At 43.1% G+C, this 10,797-nt stretch overlaps 1 pseudogene; it reads right to left on the bottom strand.

Annotated features, from left to right (window-relative positions):
- Nucleotides 1-656: 656 nt before the first annotated feature.
- On the bottom strand, nucleotides 657-1,302 carry LOC101587994 (annotated as a pseudogene).
- Between the last annotated feature and the right edge of the window lie 9,495 nt (nucleotides 1,303-10,797).

Raw genomic sequence — 10,797 nt, 5'->3', positions numbered from 1 at the left:
TTTTGGTTAAGAGCAGACTTTTCAGTTCATTCCTACAGCCCAAACCAGCCCCCTCTCCACCATGATATTGGGCAGAAAAATAAGAGCTTCAGAAATCTCAAGACAGGGATAGTTGGCTTGAGCAGCACCCCAGATAAACCATTCCCAAGCAGTCAAAAATCCCAAACAGGTGGGTCATGGGGGTTGAAGGACTACGACTCTTACCCAGGTGACTGTTGCAAGCTAATAGAAGTTTAATGCAAAGCCTGCCTATCGTGTATAGGACAGGGAGGGCTGGTACTGATGTTTCCCACTTTGCCAACACAGCGACTTGTGCATCAAGGGAAAGAATCTTCCAAGTGTCCCAGAGTAGTTTGACTCTCAAAAGCACCTGAGAGAGGGCCAGCGATATAGTTCATCAGTCTAAAGCGCCTGCTTAGGCAAGCTTAGGGATTGCAGTTTGATCGCCAGCACCGCATGCTGCGCAAGCCCCGCCCCCAGGGTGGGCTGAGCCGGCCACACACACACAAAAAGCACCTGAAAGGTGTATCTCCTTTGGCAGGTCCACAAGGATTACTGAATAGAAGAAGGTGTTTCAAGAAAAACTGAAAGTATATGCATATTCCATTAGAACCTAACATTAGTGAAAAGCTGCTGAGCAAAGTTAGTTTCCCCAAGACGTGTTCTCTTGTCACCAGCCTACTTCGATGTCCAGAAAGTCCCCTCTGTCTAGTGATAGGTGTTAACTGTTCTGGGCAGCTGGCTTGGCAGATGTCTTGCACAGTGCAGTCACCACTAAGTCACTGCTTAAGTCTAGTCCTCGCCCTTCCTTTTCTGCTCGGTAGTCTAGAAACATCTCCTTAAATGCCAGAAAGTCCGTGAACGTGAGCAGCATGTCAAGTATGTCATCAGCCACTTCATCTTTACGGTGCTTTAATATTGCTATGAAAGCCGACATATTGAATTTGGGAATCCGTTCTAGCAGCTGTGCCTCGATATATTTTTCTACCAAAGAAAGAGACTCGTTAAAGATTGGTGTGTAGGTGAGTTTATTTTCTTCCGTGTCTTCGAACTCCTGATAGTACTTGTCCATGAAACTCGTCTGCAGTATCTGGAACTTGGTATCCATAATAATGTCTTCTATAGACCCAACCACAGCATCAAACTCGGCTTCAGTCGCTGAAGAGATGGAAAACGCGAAGCTCTCTTCCTCCGGGGCTTCCGTCACTTCTGCTGCTGCGTTTATCCTGACATCGGCGGAAAGCTTTGGGTCTTCAGCGGGATGTAGGCTTCCGCCAGTTCTTGGTGTGGTGCAATCTGCGCCTGCCTGCCCCGCGGTTCTTCCTGTGTCCCCACAGTGCCCTTTGGTTAGGGTCCCTGTAGGTGCCACGCCCTGCTGTCCGTCACCATGACAGAGATCATCATTATAATGACTACATAATATTCCATTATATGGATTTAGTACATTTTGAAGCGTATGTTATTTCTACCTTTTCCACTATAATAAACATTCCTGCAGTGAAAATGACCTTTAATTGAACGCAACACTTGTAGTCCTACCTCACCCCCCCAAACTGGTAATAATACAAAAGGCCACTTTACCCTTTAGCCACACCCACAATTCTTTAAATTTTCTATTTTGAGACAGGATCTTGCTAAGTCATCAGTCTCAAATTTGCAAGCCTTTTGCCTCAGCTTCCAAAGTAGTCGAAATTAAAGGGTACCCCAGACCCATTCATTCTTTAAAAAGATGGCTTCCAGATGTGGAATTTCTGGGTTCACTTAATTTTTTTTTTTAATGGTCAAACTGCTGTCCAGAATGTTGACATTGACTGTACCAATGTATACTTCTGCAAATAATGCATATGGCTTCCTGTTTCCATGTAGTTTTATTAGCTTTTTTGGACAAGTTTCTTGATTTTAGTTTCCTTTTTTTTTTTTTAATTTCTAATGAAATTGAGCATTACCAAAATGCATTTAGCTATTTATTGTTCATTTTTTTGGTGAATTGTCTCTTCATTTAGTTATTTTCTCTTTGGTCATTTTGTTTTTACTAATAATCTGTATGTGCTCTTCATAGATTACTAGAATTAATCTTTTTTTTTTTTTTTTTTTTTTTTTTTTGTCTTTTTGAGACAGGCTTTTACCAGTCAGGTCAGGCTGGCCTTGAACTTACTTCATAGCCCAGGCTGGCCAAAAACTCACAGCAGTCCTTCTGCCTTGGCTTCCCAAGTGTTGGAATTATAGGCATGTGCCATTATGCCCAGCCAGTTAGGTATTTGTTGCAAAAATTGTAAGCAAGGTCTTTTAAATGCATAGCTCCGTGGAGTCTTGGCTGAATGCAAGGATGGTGCATCTTGCTGGTGACCTCCATGTGGTCAGCCCTGTGTAGGTCTCAAGTTAGAGGTCCATCATCATTGTGAGCAAAAAGAGAAAGCTGATGCCTCTCACTCCAAACTCAAGAGAGGCTGCTAGGACAGATTATGTCATTTAGACTTTATCTCCATAGTCTAGTTAGATTTGGATCCCCCTGAAGAGACAAAGTAGAATTCACTGTGGGAGAGTGAACTGGATGGAGAGGACTTTATGTCAGTGTTGTACTCAGAATGTCGATAGGGTTGGGGTAAAGTCTCTCACGGGGCCTGATGATAGACCTCTACACTCAGTCTTTCAATTTTCACCCTGCTTGCTCTCCTCCACCTTCTTTTCCTCCTTCTCCCCTACCTCTTGTCCTCTTCCTCCACTTTCTTCTTCTTTCCCTTCACACTGGGGGTGGAACCAGGGTTCTGTGCATGCCTTCCAAGCATTCTACTACTTGGCTTAATCCATGGACCTTGCTTTTCTTCTTGGCATTGGTCCTGGTGTTGAATGGCTCCTTTCCTTGAGGGAGGTGAATCTTGGATCTATGATAGTTTCTGGACAGTTAGCCAGCACCTAACTCTACTATCCTGGTCCCATTCTTTGGTTCTGGATGAAGCAGCTGCTCTTCCTCTTGTTTGTCCAAGGCAAGGTCTCCAACTTTACTAGAGCCATTCAAGATGCAGAATCCCAGCAACCTTCAAAATTGGGCCACAAGATGTTGAAAATAGCTGAGATGGAGCCATGAAGATAGACGCTAGCTCAGGGAGAGGGAGAGTAGATTGCAGGGGAAATAGGATTGCAGGGAATTAGAACAGGGACCATAGGGAGGTAGAACTAAGTTTGTGGGGAAAGCCACCTCCAAAATCCTGTCTGCAGTGGTAGCTGAGAGGAGAGCATGGGGTGCTGCCAAGAGAAAGACAGCACTAGGAGCTCGCCCAGGCCTAAGGGGTCTGAGCATTCCCATCCTTCTGAGGACTTCGCCTTTATCCCTCCACCTTCTGGGTATGTGGGTTCCTGACTCCCTGTAGTAGAGAGTCTTTCCAGAAATTGTTCTTGGCTGAAAGAAGCTGCCTCTCATAAGAATGTATTTGTTCTCTGGGCAGATCTCAAGGTCTTACTCTTCATGGGGCTGGTTGGGATTTTTGTTGCAGCCGATTTAATCAAGGGGGCAGTTTTAACATCACTTCTCAACCCCATTTTTTCTTTTTTTTTATTTTATAGAGAATAAAAAAATTCAAAAACATAAAAAATGATACAGAACTTAAAAATGCGATGATATGAAATTAACAATAGTTGTTATATTGCATATTGTTATATTCAAAGCAGTTGTTCTGATTACCAGATATAGGGTTGAAAAATTCATAAAAAATTAAGCACTAACTATTCCTTTAAATAAACCAATAGAAATCTATATATCTATATATCTATATATCTATATATCTATATATCTATATATCTATATATCTATATATCTATATCTATATCTATATGTCTCCTTTCTTTCTCTTCTCCTTTTTTTCCTTCTATATTTTAGGGACCAGTCCATAGGGTGTCCAGGGTCTTACTACTAGATCAACTCATAGTGATCTTCCTGTTTTCAGCCTCCCAAGAGCTGGGATTACAGGTGCACACCATCAAGCCCAGTCTCAATTGCTGTCTCAGTGCACCCCAGGGGCAGGGCTGGTACAGCAGGCCTGGGGATTGAACCCCTGACCTCTGTGCCTGCTTGCAGGAGCTTTAATCCACTGAGCTATTTGTCCAACTCTCTTTCTCTTCTCCTTTCCCTCAATCAACCCCAATTTGGCTCCACTTAACTCCCATATATTGACATAAAGAGCATTGTTCATGTTGTCCATCTTGGAGCCTGCTTTCTAGAAATCTGACCTGAGGGGCCAGAGGGAGCTGGCAAGCTGGGTTCTTGCCTGGGCTTCGGTTGGGAGACTGTCTCTGTTCAGGTAGGAACTAGTGCCCCAGGAAGAGTGGAACGTGTCTGGGGATTCTTGCAACCCTGGAGCTGAAGGATGAGAGGCAGTGTCAGCAGCCCATTGTATGTCCAGAAGAATTCATGAGGGAATTCTGCAGGGATGAACTTCCCTTTTTTGCTGGCCTCTGATGAACAATAAATCATTTCCTTGGTCATTCAGAAAAGCTAAGATGGGGATGGGCAAGGATGGCTGCACTAATTCAGTCAATCTTACCTGTCTTCTTCCTACATTTTCTGTTCATCTGGATTTTCTTTCTCTCACTGGTGGAGTCTCTGAGGACCACATTCAAGTTCCAGTTCACTGAAGTGACTTCTGTTGACTAATTCCCTGAAGAGCAAGATTAACTTGCCTTCCCTGCCTCTAGGCAGTTCTGGTGAAATTTCCCCATCTACCTGGCAATGGGAGAGAACAATTAGCAAGTGTGTACTCTAGGGCTCCCTTCCTACTTCAACAGTTAGGACCGTCGCATGGCTGTTTCAAGCCATGCACCTACCTTGTTAAAGGATGGATTACTTACAACTAAGTCCGCGTAATGTATGCTTGTCCATGAACTTATTTCATGCATGTTTTGCTCTGAGACACTAGTAATTAAAATGCAGGGTCTTAGCTGGCCTACGATAATCCTTTGGAGTAGAAGTACTGAGACAATCTAGGACTTGAGGCAATTCTAACTGATCTTTCCAGCTTTATACAGTCATTGCTATTTGGTTAGAATTAGGTATGGTTTTCAATGCAGAAAATTTCTCTCTGTATGCAGGGCTGCTGCCTGGAATCCTTGCCCTGCTCAGCACTCCCAGATGCACATGTGTACTTGCAACCTTCACACTTCCCTTTTTGAAAAAAGGAAGCACTGAACAACCTTCACAGAAAGACTTTGGAGAATGAGGACTTTCTCCAACGACACAAGAGACTGTGTCGTTTGGTGGGTGTTCAGGGACAATTGTCTGTCATTGTGCATAAGGATGACACTATTGTCTAAAGACTAAAGTATGCAGAGTATTTGTTATAGATTGAGATCTGCCTTGAACTAGTTTAGTCATTGCAACAACTCCGTGAAGCACAAAATGAATTGTTTTCTTCATCTTTGAGGTGAAAACTAAGGCACCGTGAGCCAAGTAACTTGCTCAGGAGCATATGAGCAGGAGGTAGGGGGTCAGGATCAAATTCAACTCATTTCACCTCTGTACAATACAGAGACCAGTGAGATATGGGAATCTATCTGTTAGTAGGTTCTCTTCACTCTGTAGACACAGCTTTATGGGCGCCTGTCTTGGCAAAAACTAGCACTTTGTTTAAAGTAAAAGGCAAGTTTGTGTTCTTCTGGGTGGACACCATCCATGCTGAAGCACTCATTTTGGTGGCCAGAGTGTAGGCCAGGTAGATTTTGGCTGCCTTTTATACTCTGGGCCTAGATTTCTTATGTAGGACACAAGATACATGGCTGATGTGGTGGCTCCAGGCCAGAAGAAGAGAGTAAAGTTACTACAACACCTCTAAATTTGCTCTCCAGTGGCCAGGGTTCCATAGAGTTTCATGACTTTAGAGTAATCAGCCTGAAAGAGAAGGCATGTGTGTGTTCTCATCATTGGGGAGAACTGTGTTCACATTATCCACAAACTGGACCTATCTTTGATTTATTTGTCATGTAAAAAATTTTGCCAAGTTACATCATAGAGGAAGCCTAGTAAACTATGAAGACCTGTAGTGCCATAAGGAAAGGAGGTTTAAAAATGACAGGCATGCTGGAGCATGCCTGTATTCCCAGCACTTGGAAGAGTTAAGCAAGAGGGCTGCCATGAGTTCAAGGCCAGCTTGAACTACATAGTGAGACCCTGTCTAAACAAGCAAGCAAAATTGCAGGGAAGTTACTATAGTGCTATTGAACATAACTGGTTTCCATATAGTTGTAATGCTTATATCATGTATCTGCTGCAGCAGAGATCTCAGGCAGATGACAATCAAAGACTGTCAATTGGAGTTTGTGTTTAAAGCTCAGTGAGAAATGTGCTCTCTGTGGTGGCCATGATGGCGAGATTGTGCACAGAGCCAGATTTTGTGTGTTCCAAACTTGACCAGACTTGAAGAGGTAGACAAGGTGGTGTGGTTTGCCCTTTGGAGAAATCTATTTGAGCAGAGGAGATAGAGGATAAAAGCAAACAGATACCATGGATTATGAGAGGCACTTTAAGGCTGGGAAAGACTTGAACATGAGAGGAAGGATAGAGGGTAGGAGAAGGAGGGTAATTAATAGAGCAAAGAACTGGAGGAGACAGGCAGGGAGAGAATCTTGTAGGCTTGTATCAAGAGAAAATGAGGGTGTGGAGGCAGGTAAGAGTGGAGGCACAGAAGGGATACTGAGGGGAGATCATGCCTGACAGTGTCAATGTTCCTCATATAAGAAGTAGGAAGCCAGGTCCTCTTCTGTGTAAGAAAGAGAAAGAGAAAAGGCTGGAGGAGAGCAGTGAGCTTGTGGGGACAAGCATGAGAAATTGGTCAGGGGAGACTGAGCACAAGCTGAGGGCAAAAGTCATGACTTTTACATCTCAGTAAGATGCTTGTGTCATCTCCCTCCCAGCAGTGCTCAGCCTATGTGGTAGAAGAGGAAAGATGGGTGTAGTCTTAACCTAGAGATGGGGCTCTGTTAGGTTGATGGTTGAAAAGTATGAGCTTAAGAAAATTGATAATACTAGAAAGGGAGTTGTTCAGACTTGTGCTGGACTATTTGTGCCTCAATCAGGGATGAGGTGGAATAAATTTTGTTTACTACTTCCCATCACTTTTTCAATGACTAGCACATAATAGATGCTTAACAAGCATTTCTTGAATGAATGAATGAGTGAGTGAGTGAGTGAATGAATGATGCATATATTAGGAAGAGCAAGGAAAAGACAGCCTAGGTAAAATGAACAGGTCAAGATAATGAAGACATTGATGAGTGAAGAGCAGGTGTAGGTGGGAGAGAAGGGTGGGAGATTATGGCCAGAGAGTGAGGTTTAAGCTTCCAGAAGGTAATAGTCCTTGGTGATGAGTCAGGTTTTGGCCTTGAGTGGGTGGTTGAGGGGGAATGGAGGGGAAGGTGGAGACTGAGACAATCAAGAAAATCAGGATGCTGAGTGGGTCTCCATCTCAAAGGCAGAATTGTCCAAGGATGATGGTGAGAGAAGGTAGATATTCCAAACGCCTGGTGGGAACAAGAATCCTCATTAGTAATGCTGTTCAACTTCTCACAAACACGATGCTAGAAGATTGGCTTGGGTGGAATAACAGGGCCTTAGAATTAAAGTGACAAAATCATGAGGAAGGAAAGAAAAAAGAGCAGGCAAGGAAGCATTAAAGGTCAAGAGAGAAGCTTATTTTGCAAGGACAGGTATCCAAGTCACTTTCTTCGTAGTAGAGTGGTATGTTGAACATAGCGTTTGCTTAAGATCATGTTGGCAGTGATGTAGGAGTGGATGGAGGTGTGGAACACTGGGTAGATCTTTGGAGAGAGAACTCATTGCAATTTGCCACGATGAGCATGATTTCTTTCCACCCTTTGGGTTAGGCTGGCACATTCTCCTGCATCAGTGCATATAATACACTTTGCTTTGTTGCTATCAACATCTTTTGATGCTTTGGCTTAAATGAAATTGTAATGCTGCAAGACTGGGTCCTACAAGCTTCTTTATTGCAACATAAGTGTTTAATGTTCTTTCCACCAACTTTTCAGCTCAAGAAGCCCTCTTTTTGAAGTCTTCTGTAGCCAACTTCCCACCATAATTCCCATTTTATCCTCTTCTGTAGCTACAGTAGACCTATGGCTGTTTCTGATCCTATCTGTTCTTGTCTCATGTCCTGGTGATGGTGTTAGACTGTTTGCTCCCGAGGTGTACAGAATATGCATCCTCCTTCCTCTGGACAGGAAGTAAAAAGCTCATTAGATGAATAGAACTACTCTTGCTTAAACTTTAGCTCACATAACATCTCATACGCCTTGAGAGAGTGCTCTTTCCAAAATTCCTTGACAACTGACTTGTCTCCAGTTGAGTTATCTGACTGTATTTCCTATGCTTAAGATGAATTTCACACCCAAGTGGGCATCTTTAGCAAAGAAGGAACCTGTCCATATAAGTGGCAGCTGACTTAGCCTATCAAGCTCCCATCCTGAGCCCATGTATGCAGAGTTCTGTTCTGGGTTTAGGGTACAATTTTGTTTAAGCATAAGGAACAGTGTCTTCCTGTCTGCTCTCTCAGCCAGCTCCTCATCTTCTACTCCAGTGGGGGCAGCTGAAGACCACACTCAGTAGGCATGGTGATGACTTGAAGACACCAAGGATGAGATTGATCAGCTCATCAAGAGGAGCCAGAGGCTGTGGGCAGACATTGAGAGCACCAGCAAGCAGCTGAGAGAACCTCCTTAAAGCCTGGGATTATGACTCTGCTGCTGCTGCTGTGAGATGTTAGCAGGTATCTGGACCTAGCAGATGGGATAGTCCTTCAGGGTCCTGGGCCATCAGCAAAGAGATTTCTAAAATGATAATAGACAGAGGAAGGGGTTTCTGTTACCAGATCCCACCTGCCATCCTCAGAATGGAATGAGCTCACAAGACTCCATAAGCTATGTGGAACTCAGTTTCTGGGACTTCAGGCCATGAGTATCCCTCTTTAAGAAGTTGGGCAGGAAGTGGCCACTATCTTTGGGAAAGGGCTTAGATGACTATCTATTAGAATTTACCAGCATGGTTTAGTTACATGGATATGAATTCTATAGGCAGAATAAGTCAGCATGGCCAACCACATAGCACACAAATTAGAGATTTTCATGGAGGAGCGAGATAGAGACTTGTGATCACCTGCCATATACCCAAATGGGTCTGGAGATTCAGTTGCTTCTCCTCCTCCTCCTTCTCCTCCTCCTCCCTCCTCCTCCTCCTTCTCCTCCTCCTCCTCCTCCTCCAACTCCTTCTTTTTCATTTTGACAAGAGCTCCAGAGATCTCAGTGGCAGCCATCTCTCTGCATTTCCCAGCCTGGGCCACCTCAGAAACTTTCTTACTTCTTCCCTTTGGAGGGAAGATTATGAGCAAGGATATGGTCAAAGAATATAGAGGTAGGAGAATATGGCCAAAAGCTGCCTCTGTACTTTCTTTCCTTATGATTCAGTGGCAATCATTCCTCCTCCAAGCAAGGCTGTCTATCACCCACTACAGTCCTCCCTCTTGTTCTTTCTCGAATCCTCAGTGTTATGGAAAATCGTTGAGTAATTACTACCTGCCCTAAAATTGTTCTAAGAGCTTCACATGTAGTTTATTTAATTTTCACAATGATCCAAGGTGGTAAGTAAGGTTGTTTTCACTTTATAGGTGAAGAAAAGGAGGCACAGAGAGGTAAAGGTCATATTGGGCTACAGATAGAGGCACAGAATCCATGTTTATAACTCCTGTGCTGTACTACTAACATGTGTAGCTTTGTTTCTTCTACATCAGGTGGAGGGCAGTCTCTAGGATTTCTAACAGCAGAGGCTGACTACTCAGAGAGGGAGGGGGAGGGAAGAAGAAGGAGAGGGAAAGGAAGAGGGAGCGTTCTTTCTGTCCTTGGTGCTGAAATATTGTACAGTTGCCTGCAGGGCACTATTTTGTTTCAAGAGTTGTGTACTACTGTAGCTCCCTCCAACTCACTTTCTTCTAGTCTCTGCTTTATCTCCAACTATTTGCATCTGGGTCCACAGATTTCCTAAGATCAATTAAACTCTTGATCCAAAGCCCAACTTTAAAATAGGCCTAGAATTTGTGCATTTTATTGTGTTCCCTATAAAATCAAGAACAAATGATCTCTCTCTCCCTCCCTGCCTCCCTTCCTCCTTCTCTCTGTCTCTGTTTCTGTCTCTCTTTCTGTCTCTCTGTGTCTCTGTCTCTGTCTCTGTCTCTGACTCTATCTCTTCCTGTCTCTGTCTCTCCGGGTTATAAAACTCATGCGTATTGGTGTATTTCCTTTTGGTTGTGTTGCTGGGGAATATATAGTTCATGATTAGAATATTTCCTATCTTTGATTTGGATTGTTATTTTTTAATTTAATTTCCTTATTTTAAGGATGAGAGGATTTTTTTTAGAAAAGCAATAAATTATAAAGCAATACTTTTCTTGAGTGAAGCATTTATTTTGAGCAACATTAGAAAGAGGGAGAGAGTGATTTGAAATATTGTCATCATTATTTATTAACTTGATAATAAGAATAATACCTTTTCTCACAGAGATGTTTCAAAAGAATAAATGGAAGATATGTGTATCTCACTGTCTGACTAATTTGTTACTCTTATTAGGTTCTAGTAAGTTACATTCTCAACCTATCAGCAAGGATATTCTTCCATGAATGCCCCAAGAAGAAAAATTTCTATTAAAAGCAAAATCTGCAGGGCCGACAAGATAGTTCAGCAGACTAAGCTCCTGCTTAGGCAAGTGTAGAGACTGGGGTTCGATCCCCGGTACTGCATGCTAT

The sequence above is a fragment of the Octodon degus genome, unplaced genomic scaffold (genome assembly GCF_000260255.1).
Source record: "Octodon degus isolate 3935 unplaced genomic scaffold, OctDeg1.0 scaffold00093, whole genome shotgun sequence".
NCBI lineage: Eukaryota > Metazoa > Chordata > Mammalia > Rodentia > Octodontidae > Octodon > Octodon degus.
The sequence above is the reverse complement of the archived record's forward strand: the minus strand, read 5'-3'. Positions and strand labels throughout refer to the sequence as shown.